Genomic DNA, 10,109 nt, shown 5'->3' with positions numbered 1-10,109 from the left:
TGCTTATCTATGTCCCACAATATGTACCGTACGTAATACAAGTGTAAGACGCTAGTTGTGTGTGTGCAGGTCTTGCAGAGTCTGTGGGTTGCGTGGCGGGAGACGCCCAGTCTTACGTTCTGTTCTGCGACTTCCTCGATCGAGTCATTGAAGCGTATCATCAGAACAAGATCAGCAGCAGTGCCCCTGTCAGCGACTTCAATTATGACAACTTAAAGGTATGCCTGCAGAACGAGAACTAAAACCTAACTGATATTTACACACAGCGCCCCCTGCTGAAACGCTTAGAGCTTCAACTGTGGCGTCTTAATCCATTTGACCTTTCATGTGTTTTTAAACTGCTTGAAGCACTTTAAGATTTGTTGTTATTGAAAAGTATTTCATGATTATTAACTATTTAGTAAAGTGAATATATTTTGTCAGTGATTTAGTGGATTGAAGAATATTTTTGAGAAACGTATTTTATTTTAAATATGTTTGTTTCTGAAGGGGGTTGACCTCACTTTAACGTGTAGGACAAAAAGAGACTTAGATTCATTTCAATCGATTTTGTTTAAATAAAAAAGAATTTTGTGGTCATGCATGTTCAATAGTCCAGGTAAGGAAATCACAGAAAGTTGAATCAGTTCATCTGGACACGAGAAACGTTTCATCATCATCTAAGTGACCTCTCCAGTCTCAACTGACTGCAGGTACCCCACCCTTATAAACAATACAGTGGCATAAAGACCAAAAACAAAGATCGGATTCAAATGCAAATTGCCGTGACCATTAACTAGACTTACAATGGCCGTGTGTACTATTCACTGAGGATTGGGGAATAGCTGCAATCACAGCATTGTAAGATGGCAACAGATGTACTCTTAAAACTCGGTTCAGGGGTGCTCGTTGCCTCTTCACACAGATGGCCTCTTTGACTACCCATTCAAATCAGCGTTCTTCCCTATCAATGATGTGCACATCTTCGACCTTGAAAGAGTGGCCAACGGCCTGTAGAAGGGTGTAGACTCCGGAGACCTGGTCTGACACATTAGCTCTTCTGTGTTGCGCTATCCTCTTGACCCTTCTCCGTGGATTGTCACGTTGTCATGGTGGGGAAGCTTACGTGGTCCTGAGATCCTGAGAGCAATGCCATCTGGAGCTATGCTCCTGGTAGATTCACCCATGGTGGTAAGGACAATTGGGAGGTCCCTGAAAAAGAGCAAACCAACCAGGACCTCAATGGTGGAACAGGCGGAGGATGATGGCTGACTTTAGGGAAGCATCACAATGGCTGAGAAGGCTGATGAAGGCTGCAGCAGAAATGGGCCCCCAGTCGTCATGGACTCCATGCCACCCACTGAATCCTGACCTAGATCTGTCAAGGACCATGTGGTGGCTGTCTGAACCAGTCTCCCCACATTAAACAAAGTCACGCACAGGAATCAGGAACCAGATCAACAACCACCTGTCTGAACTTCCTGTGGGGATCAGTGAGCATCTCATGACCATCTGTCTGGTGCTTGACAACAACCAGATGGCAACAGTTGTGGGTGCCTAGGCCCCTACTTTAGGCTCTGAAGAGGAAGTAAAAGGGACCTTTTACGCCTGCTTAAACGAGACACTGTCAAGAATCCCCAAGGAGGAAAAGATTATTCTTCTAGGAGACTTCAACACCAGGGTCGGCCGGGATCAACACCTCTGGAACGGCATTATAGGAAAGGAAGGTATCGGGAACATCAACTCCAATGGAGTTCTGCTTCTTAGTAAATGTGCTCAGTATGACCTCACCATCACTAACGCTCTGTTTTGCCAGAAAAACAAATTTAAGGCATCTTGAAGACACCCCCGCTCTAAACAGTGGCATCTCCTAGACTATGTCATTATACGAACCAGGGACCACCCTGACGTGGACATCACGAGGGCCATGATCGATGCAGATGACTGCTGGACAGATCGCCCCATCTGCTCAACGATGTTCATCAAACTCGATATGAAGAGGAGGGTTCAAAAGAAGCAGATCCAGCCAAGATTGGACCTTGAAAGCCTGAATGAAACTGCCACCCAGCAGGCAGTTAGGCCTCTCTTGGGGGAACCCTCTAACAGGAATAATCTGATGACACTGAGAAGCACTGGAGTCTGCTCAAATGCACTATCCTCGACACCTGCAAAACCACCCTTGGGTACAAGTCCAGAAAACACCAGACTGGTTTGATGAGAATGACACAGAGATAGAACAGCTCATCTCCAAGAAAAGGAAAACCTTTTGTGCCTGGCAAAATGATGTAACCGGCAAGGCTAAAAGAGTGGCTCACTCTAGAGCCAAGGCAGACATTCAGAGATGGGTGAGAGAGCTTAAGAACTCCCGGTGGACAGAAAAGGCTCTGGAAATCCAGCGACCGGCAGGCCCGGGTAACGCCAGAGGCTTTTTCAGTGCTACTAAGGCTATCTATGGTCCAAGCAACCGCAGCTTAAACCCCCTGCACTTAAAAGGACGGGCAGGAGCTGCTGAAGGACAACGAGTCCATTAACGCCCAATGGAAGGAGCACTTCTAGTAACTCCTCAACTGCAACAGCACAGCTGAACCAGACATCGCCAGCCACGTTCCCCAAAGTCCCATCAGAGAAGACATTGGGGGCTCTTCCACCATGAAAGAGGTTCAAGATGCCATCAGGAGCCTTAAGAACACAAGGCCACCTGTCCAGATCGGACCCCAGCTGAGATCTTAAAGGAAGATGGACCAGAGCTCCTGTACCACATCCACGCCCTCCTCCTCAAGGTCAAGGAAAAAGAAGAATTTCCCTCAGAGCTCAGGGATGCTCTAATAGTGGCCATATATACGATCCTGAGGGATCAGCTGGAAGGACAGACGCAGCAACATCATCATCCTGGAAGAAGCCAACATGACTAGCATCACTACCACAATAATGCAGCACCAACTCCGATGGACAGGCAATGCCATCCGCATGTCCAATACACGTCTCCCCAAAAAAATCCTATACTCTCAGCTGAAGGAAGGTCAGCGAGCTCCCGGCGGGCAAAAGAAACGTTTTAAGGACAATGTCAAGACCAGTCTGAAGAAATGTTACATCACATCGAGCAAATGGGAACCCGTTGCACTGGCTAGGCCCTCCTTGAAGAAATCCGTGCTGGAAGGAGCTGCTCATCATGAAATTGAGCTCTACTTTGCCGCAGAGAAAAAGTGACAGTACTGCAAGGAGAGAGAAAAAGTCTCAACCACCACCACCAACCAGTGCCCACATTGCACCAAAGTATGTGGATCGTGGATCGGCCTCTACAGCCATCTGAAGACCCACAAATAGACAACCCAAAGGATAGGACAGTCATACTTGCTTCGAGTGACCGCCAATGATAATGACATCCTCTTGGCCAGCGTCGGTTTGGTTTCCTCGATGTACAAGTCACAGCAATCCTACCAGCACATAACAGTGTACACTATATTGCCGTTTGTGCCAGGGGACCCATTCCTTGGGGTGGACCAATTTCTGGTGCTGCGTGTTTTAGGGTTTGAAAGCAACTTGGAGGCGGTGTTTCGAAAATACGCGTTTCAACTGTTCCAAAACTCCCGACACATACGAAACCACTGGTTTACGCTTGGACAGCTGTTTTCCTTCTTCTCTAACACTGACCATGGGGGGAGGGGGCTAAGACTACATCTCTCGCCATCTTACAATGCTGTGATTGCAACTATTCCCCAATCCTCTGTGAACAGTACACATGGCCATTGTCTTCTACTACTACTACTACTACCAATTTTGGCAGCTCCCATTAGGGGTCCCATCTCTTCTTGTCCTCCCTCACCACATCCATAAACCTCATCTTTGGTCTTCCTTTTTTTCCTCTTGCCTGGCAGCTCCATCTTGAACATTCTTCTCACAATATACCCAGCATCTCTCCTCCACGCATGTCCACATCTCTCCTCTTTGGGTACCGTCTCCACCACGTCATCCAACTCACTCCAGAGTTTTTCTTTCTCCTCCATCTCACACCCAACTTGCGGGGCATATGTGCTGATAAAATTCAGCAATAAACCTTCAATTTCCAGCTTCATACTCATCACTCTGTCTGACACTCTCTTCACCTCCAGCACACTCTTGACATACTCTTCCTTCAGAATGACCCCTACCCCATTTCTGCTCTTTGCCGCACCATGGTAGAAGAGTTTGAACCCACCTCTGACGCTCCTGGCCTTACTCCCCTTCCACCTGGTCTCTTGCACACACAGTATGCCTACCTTTCTTCTCTCCATCATGTCAGCCAGCTCTCTCCCTTTACCAGTCATCGTGCCAACATTCAAAGTTCTGACTCTCACCTCCACACTCCGACCCCTCCTCCTCTCCCACTGCCTCTGGACATGACTTCCCCCTCTCCTTCTCCTTCACCCAACAGTAGCATAGTTTCCACCGGCACCCTGCTGGCCAACAGTACCGGTGGCGGTCGTTGGTGACCCGGGCCTGGACCGATCCGGTATGGAAATCCGATTTGTGATCCACATATTTGATTTGGGAAAGATTTTACACCGGATGCCCTTCCTGATACAACCCTCCCCATTTATTCGGGCTTGGGACCGGCACTAAGAATGACCTGGCTTGTGCATCTTCACTGGCTGGGTTACACATGGCCATTGTAACTCTAGTTAACGGTCACAGTAATTTGCATATGAAACCAATCGTTGGTTTGGGTCGTTATGCCACTGTATTGTTTATAAGGGTGGGTACACCTGCAGTCAGCTGAGACCGAAGAGGTCACTTAGATGATGATGAAACGTTTCTCTTAATAAACATCGACTATGTCTAATTAAAACTTGCAGCAACTTGTCTGGACTAAAACCACAACTACAACACAACTACTATTTGTACTATTACCATTGCTACTGAACGTTGACAGAAATGTGTCACAACCCTCTTGTTAAAAATGTTCCCATCATGAGTTTGACTGGGTGTGTGTGTGTGTGTGTGTGTGTGTACATTCAGGGAAGTGACTCTTTGGACAGTCTGTACGTAACGAGTTGTGAGGTCAGCGTGGTTCGAGCTGTGGAAGACTTCAGCTTCCCGACACACTGCAGCCGGGGGGAGCGCAGACAGCTCCTCACGCTGGCCAACAAAGGTACAACAAAGATTTGTACACAGCCGCCCCGTCCCAACCTCCCGTTCTACCAGGTAGTTCGTTAAAGATGTCACTTCATGATGAAAAGGAAACTTCAGGAGAATTTCTTTATTCAGCAATAGCTGTAATGCGCACAAACAACCACCAGGTGGCAATTGTGAGCAGGCCAGACCCGCACCGTGTATAGAGAGAGTCGGGCCAACTGGCTACACAGGCGCCATATTGCCTACCAACTGGTACGCAGCCCCATGCACGAGCTATTCATGTACACACTCATGCACTCCATATCATAGGGTAAGCTATGAGCCTCGTTACGTCATGTGACCAGCTTAATGAGATAACTGACCGAAGGTCGCCTCATGTGTGACTACTGTTAAATAAGGATGTAACACGGCCATTGTGTCTGTCGCCTTACTGGTCACGTGGCCAAATTGGGCTCCCAGCCGACCCTGTTCTGTGGGTGTAATACAGCATGACTGGATCACTCTGTTCATTTCTATTACTAGACTTTGACCCCAGCTTAGAGGGGACAAGACTTGATCAGATTAAACATTTAGACAACATACCAAAGCTGTGGAGAAAGGGGTTTGGCCCTTTAAGGCCACACCCCTGCGTAAATAACCGTGAGAGGCACTTTATGTATTTTACATCATTCAGCACCAGTACTCAGGGTTCCAGAAATTAGTCCAGAGCGAGATACGGGTTCGCGCCGCGGCAGTTCCCCCCCACCCCCACCCAATTCGCTACAATACGTTCTATGTCATATGTGTGCTGCCCTCTACTGGGCTTCGCTATTGGTTTACCCTTTCGAGGCTCCACCTTGGCCCCTGAGACAGATCTACCCTCACCACCCAGTCAGATGGTAGGAGCCACACGGCAACCCTCCACCTATAAAGGCCCAGCGTCTCTGCAGCTCGTCTCCCTTTTCCACTCAGCCCCCTTCAGTACGGATCCACCGTTTTTTCTGTCACCCTCCGGTGTCGCAGTCATGCCTATGCCAACAAAGCAGGCCCCACCCTCGTGTGCTACGTCCCAAGATGGTGCCCATCTTTCACTATGCGCAGCGTGAATGGGCTTCCCCATTTGGCGCCAAGACTCCGGCTGTGGCTTATGGGTCATACTGCTCCATTTGGGAGTGGGACAAGGGAGTGCCTCTAATCAAGGATTCAGTCAGAGTCCTGCAGTCATCCTCCCTCGGGCCATGCAATCAGCCGTCACTGCCCAGCGAGCGGGACCGGTTGACCGCCACCTTTCTTGACCACGGCTATGCCGGTCCCTCTCAGGGGGTGGCACCGGCAAGTACCTTGGCAACCCACAAGCTGTCTGCTACGGAGATCACTGAGGTCCAGACGACTACCGCCGCCATTCTCCGGAAGTCCCAGGCGTTCGCCGGCAACGGTGGCCATGTCACGTGTGCTACGCAGGTGGGGTACAGACATCTCTGGCTTCTACAGATGTAGAACTGTCACTCAAAAGCATCACAGCTGCACAAAAGACACAAAGGAGACACTGAAATTAATATATATATATGTTGGCTAATATTTTAGACTAGAATACACTTTATTTGTCTTTATTTCTATTTTGATATACTTAATGATCCCCGTAGGGAAGTTACGCTCTGCATGTAAGCCATCCTAGCTGTGTAGCTAGGAGCAGTGGGCAGCCGCCATGCAGCGCCCGGGAACCAGCTCCAGTTGGTCTTGCCCCGCCTCGGTCAGGGGCACAGACAGGAGTACTGACCCTAACATGCATGTCTTTCTGATGGTGGGGGAAACCGGAGCACCCGGAGAAACCCCACCGCGGACACGGGGAGAACATGCAAACTCCGCACAGAGGACGACCTGGGATGACCCCCAAGGTCGCCCAACCCTGAAAACTAGTCAACCTGCTCGTAGGCGTGTTGAGTAGTTTTCCTCCCTTCTCTACCAGCGCCCCACACGAGTCTTTTATTTTCAAGAAATCCACAAGCCTGAAATGAAATGGCTGCTTCACATGAACAATATTAATGTAGCGAAGATATTTGCTGAAAAAATGTTTTTTTACATGGCTAAGAACTACAAGTTTGACGAGTCACTATCTAGTGGTTGTAAACAGCGGTTCAGTCAGTGGTCTGCAGTGTCCCTCTGCCTATGTACACCACTCCCTGACCCGCTGTCACCAGGACTCAAGCACGCTTCTGCCACCTGGTGTCTACAGTCACCAAGTGCAGCCCCCCGTCTTCACCGCGGCACGATCAGTCCCATGGTGCAGCAGCAGGTGGTCCAAATGAGTGGACTGACATCACATTCACCTGTAGTTCCGGTTATTCAAATGAGGGAGGTGCTACACCTGAAACAACAGGTGAATATAGTGAACCACCTGCTGGAATAGAAAATCGGCAGGACTACTGGTACCTGAGGACCTGAATGAGAACCGATGGCACACGTGGTTTTGTGCAGGTACCTTTGGTAAAAGCCTCAGTGTCAGTGTGCCACAAATGCTCACAAACGGTTTATAATAAATGATAACCACCGACATTCCCACCGTCTTTCAGCTTTGGAGCAACTCGCTGAGGAGCTCCCGGGACACCTGTTCTCCATGGAGGAGCTGAACCAGGGAGAGCAGACGGGGGTTCAGGCGGAGGCTCCTTCCTCCTCCCAGCTGAGGACGGGCGTCGCTAGAGACTGGCCGGATGCCAGGGCCGTCTGGTAAGTCTGATGGAGTTTAGCCTGTCTGAGTCTAATGTCTGTTTAATAAGTTGCCGTTCTTTGTCCTGGAGGGTTCAACTGTACGACAATAAAATCACAGACACAAACCTCACCTGGCTACCTGCTGAAACCCAGTGACAGGCAGACGTGTAACAGCTTACACCTTCAACAAGTGAGGAGCTTCAGCTAACGGTGTCATTTCCCCATCATGGCTGGCTGCAGGATCAGTAAAGATGGCAGCCTGGTTGTTTGGGTCAACATTGAAGACCATCTCAAGCTGGTGTCAACTCGACAAGATGCCAACCTACACCAGGCCTTTAAATCCATCTGCACCAACCTGGCCAGGGTGAGTAACCTGGTCCTTTCAACGCCTCTGAATCAGCTTTGAGTCCCAACAGTGATCATCATCCACTAGTATCGAACACTGTTTTGCATGTTATGAATATGTAAACATTACCAGGGACACTATAGCGGACCTGAAAAGGTTTAAGATGAATGCAGAGTTTCTGGCCATTAGCGCTACTGAGCAAAGTGGGTCCCTGAACCATAACAACAAAAACAAGATTTTCAAGCACATGCATGATGTGTCCATGCCATGAGCACAGAGATGTGAAGAGGAGAGGTAAAGAGGGAGATGTACAGAGGGAGGGGTAAAGATGGAGAAGTAAGACCTTGCATCATTCCAGAATATAATTCCTCAGAGCTCGTTATGACGTCAGCAGAAAACAGAGCCAGAAACAGAGCTGTGTTTTGGCAGACAGCGGTTCCATTGGGACTTTGTCACGGCAGAAGTGGCCGTCCCCCTCCTCGGCTCGGATTTCCCATGTGCCTGTGGACTGCTGGTGGGTGTCAAAAACCACCGCTTCATCTACGCTGTCACTTTCTGTTCATATGCCAACACTCTCAGCGGAGCGGACTCCATCAGACTTTATAGCATGCTCTCCGCCGCAGATGAGTTTCTCTGGCTTCTCGCTGAGTTCCTGGTCATGCAGCCCACCTTCTCGTCATCCACCGCCAAGCAGAGGGGAGCACCACATCGCCACCACTGCATGTCCTCCCTCACCACCTCCATAAACCTCCTCTTTGGCCTTCCTCTTCTCCTCTTCCCTGGCAGCTCCATATTCAGCATCCTTCTCCCAGTATACCCAGCATCTCTCCTCCACACATGTCCAAACCATCTCAATCTTGCCTCTCTTGCTTTGTCCCCAAACCGTCCAACCTGAGCTGTCCCTCTAATATACTCGTTCCTAATCCTGTCCTTCTTCATCACTCCCAGTGAAAATCTTATCATCTTCATCTCTGCCACCTCCAGCTCCTCCTCCTGTCTTTTCATCAGTGCCACTGTCTCCAAACCATACAACATAGCTGGTCTCACTACCATCCTGTAAACCTTCCCTTTAACTCTTGCTGGTACCCTTCTGTCACAATTCACTCCTGACACTCTTCTCCACCCACTCCACCCTGCCTGCACTCTCTTCTTCACCTCTCTTCTGCACTCCGCGTTATTTTTTGGACATCACATCATGCAGTATGAATTCATTTCATCCCGGTTAGATTACTGCCGTGCACTCTTCTCTTGCCTCATGCAACAAAACCTCAATAAAGTTCAGCTAATTCCGGTGTGGGAAGATGGCGGTGCAAATTCACGTTTGCGGCAGCTTCATCCAGTACCATCCATGCAGTGTCTTTGTCCACGTCTGCATCTAAGTTTGTCTTCGTTTGATGGCTGGGAGAGCTGGCACTGGATCGGCTGGGAGAGCTTGGTCTGCTGCGTCCTGTGGGCCCAGGGACCACGGCCCTGACCAGAACTGTGCCCGAAGAAGAAACACCGAGGGCGGTCTGACAGGACGTGGAAGCGGGGCAGGCTAAGCTAACTGCTAGCCCATGCAGACCAGCAGGTCTGACAGTCATCCTGGCTGGCGTTCGTTCTCCTGGGCAGTGATTTTGGTTAGTTTGGGTATGTGTGTTCTTGTGGTTTTTGGATGTGTGTTTGTGTCTTTGTGTTGTACTGCTGTGGGCTGGGGGAAACGGTGTTTCATTTGATTTCATGTGCGCAAGTGCATGAAATGAAATGACAAAGTGTTTCTGATTCTTATTCTAATTCAAAATGCGACCGCCAGACTGAGAACCAGAATCATAACCAGACTCAGAACCAGGTCCAACAGGAAGACCACATCGCACCGATTTTAATATCACTTCATTGGCTCCCATTCAGTTTCAGAGTGGATTTTAATTTTAATGACAATTCTTAAGGCTCGTAGAGGGTTAGCTCCAGAGTATCTAGCTGACCTCCTACGAGTCTGAGATCCTCTGGT

The sequence above is a fragment of the Lampris incognitus genome, chromosome 5 (assembly GCF_029633865.1).
Source record: "Lampris incognitus isolate fLamInc1 chromosome 5, fLamInc1.hap2, whole genome shotgun sequence".
Classification (NCBI taxonomy): domain Eukaryota; kingdom Metazoa; phylum Chordata; class Actinopteri; order Lampriformes; family Lampridae; genus Lampris; species Lampris incognitus.
Note: the sequence above shows the minus strand (reverse complement) of the source record.